The sequence below is a fragment of the Nannobrachium achirus genome (genome assembly GCF_963921795.1).
Source record: "Nannobrachium achirus genome assembly, chromosome: 19".
In the NCBI taxonomy this organism is placed as follows: Eukaryota; Metazoa; Chordata; class Actinopteri; order Myctophiformes; family Myctophidae; genus Nannobrachium; species Nannobrachium achirus.
The window spans coordinates 37,700,635-37,703,434 of record NC_137826.1 but is presented as its reverse complement, the minus strand read 5'-3'; positions in this window follow the sequence as shown (position 1 = coordinate 37,703,434).

Genomic DNA, 2,800 nt, shown 5'->3' with positions numbered 1-2,800 from the left:
GTTAGAACTGACTGAAAATAACTTTGTAATTCAAGTTTAAAATTATACTAAATATATGTTTAAATGTCCAAATAAATTTCAAATATTATCAAACTATCTCGCGGCACCCCTGGACTGCCATCACGGCACCCCAGGGTGCCCCGTCACCCACTTTGAAAACCCCTGGTATACATTAACGGATGTAATATGTGGGTGTGAGGGTAGGTATATCTCATGCATGTGGGAACAGTAATTTTGTATCTTTATAGATAGAGACATACAAATATATTAATTTTATTTTGCCTTGCTTAAGGAGGTTTTGTTTAATGAAGCCGTACATGGCACCCTAGTCATCTGTGACTTGTATTGCATTTTCTGACTTCAAAGGACAAGTTATCTTTTAACTTTATTGAAGGTTGCAGTTGCTGAGTGGGCAGAGATGCTGCCTGGGAATGGGAAGTATCCCTTTGCAAGACACTTAACGCCTAAAACTTTGTGTAATATTTATGGTTTGCATTATTACTGTAGCCCTTAATTCTGTGTTTTACAATTGCATTTTAGCAAAGTTACTGTAACACCCCTGCATTGCACCACATGCATATACTCTATGTAATTAATCACACCTATGTAAACAATTTAAATATCTGCACACTAGGCTATTTTATTCTCTGACATTCAGGTGACAGATCTGGGATCCTGTGATTTATGACCAGATCTCCCACTGCACCTGTAATTATCCAACTGTATACCTGTCATCATCATTATATTATTCTGTTTCGCTAGTTACATTCCTGTCTTCCTCATTAGCATTGTGTCTGTTATTATCAACTGCTTCTCTTTATGTCTCAGTATCATTTATTTGTCATCATGTTATGTTATTTTTGCCAAATTACTCAAGTCTCACACATAATGTATAGGCCATAAGGCTCTGTAAGCCTTACCGAGCCTGTTTCTGTAGCATTAGATAGCTTGATGCACTATACAAGTGGACCTGATGCCAGTATGTTGCAGGGACTTACAGTACCCCAAATCCAACCTTTGCCAAGCAGGGATTGCATTGGGTCTCAATTTTGATGGGATGGCATTGGGTCTTTGGTATGACCCGGCCGGGGATCAATCCCCAACCTCCTCTTCTCAGGGCGGGAACTCTAACCACAAGGCCACTGAGCTGGTCGTATAGGCCAGTACACATTATACAATTCTTCAGAGAGGTCGTGGTCTCTGGTAGTGCAGGTCTGCTGGAACAGTTGAGTTCCATTCCTTTCCTTTCTATCTGAGCAATGGGCTGGCGCTCCTGGTTGCAAGACAGAGAGAGCGGGAGCCGGCCAGAAGCCCGCTGTGGTCTGAAATAGCAACAATAGGCACAAAGCTCACACTGCTGCTGGTATGGATTTGGAATAAAGTAACCGCCGACCGGTTTTGGTTTAGGAGGTGGAAGGGCTGTCTGGTCATTGGAATGTTGCAGCGTCCCTGCGTGAGACACTTCATCCCAAACTGCTCCATGTGCGCTCACTTGGAGCAGCACACAGCCGTGTCAGAAGTTGTAAGGGGTTTGGTGCCTTTCTCGAGGGGAGTTCAGAGATCTCAGTGTATACATGTACCACTGTTTACAAATGCTGTCATGCTGGGACTTGAGCCTGAGCTCTCTAAAATCGGGGTCTTTGAAGAGGTTCCAGTCAGTCCCCAGCAAAATGCGGAATTACCTAACCCAAACACTATTTCTCATTCAGAAATAGCTACAAGCTTACATGTTGTGATTTGATTTGTTGTGAGCTTGTAGATCTGCTATTTTGGAAAAATAACTGTTCCACAGGAACCTAATCCAAATAATTTTGGCAAAAAGTGAGTTGGTGAGGAAATTATGAAGACCATTCTGGTAGGAATCATTAATTTCATAGAGATTTGCGGTTGCATCCTCCATCTTCGCACGCATTAAGTAATTGCCCCAATCATCATCATCAAACCATGCAATTTTTGATAAACAAAAAGTTAAAATATTGATTCAGATCATAATTGTATTGAAAAACATTATGTTATTATGCCACTTCCTGGACGATGTAAGGTTGTTTATTTTTCGCTGCGTATAATCTTTGGAAGGCAGCACCATTGCCGACATTAAAGCTGGCTGCTTCCAGTAATCCTTTTAAAGAAAAGGAAAGTACCTTTGCACCAAAAACGTTAAATAAAATAAAATGGACTATTTAACAATTAGTATTAACCTTTTACCAATTTCTTAATGCTTACCTGTTAAAACGGTTAACCATGGCCATCGTTAGGCCAAATACACCCTTGACATGCGATGTGAGAGTGGAGACGGGTCAACACCAACTTAGGACTCCTGAATAAACCCTTTTGTAAATCCCGCCCCATTCTGCCCTGTTACTATGATGGGACATTAACCCTGGGCAGATTGTTTTTATAGTGGAAGTGGATGGGATTTTTTTTCCCTTCATAGCCTCATTACAGCTATATAAAGTACCAAAGGAAAAACACCTAGGTGATATTAATAAAAAGGGAAGACAAAGGTACAGTAGTTACATTGCAAAACAGGGGGTTTACCCGAAAATATATGTTTTAATTTGTTTAATCCCAGTGGGACAGAATCCTCTTTGCAGATTCTTTTATAGTGGTAGTGGATGGGATTTTTTTTCCCTTCATAGCCTCATTACAGCTATATAAAGTACCACAAAAAACACATCTACGTGATATTAATAAAAAGGGAAGAAAAAGGTACAGTAATTACATAGCAAAACAGTAGTTTTCCCCCGAAAAATAAATGTTTTAATTAGTTTAATCCTCTGGATCAGAGATAGAAAGAGAA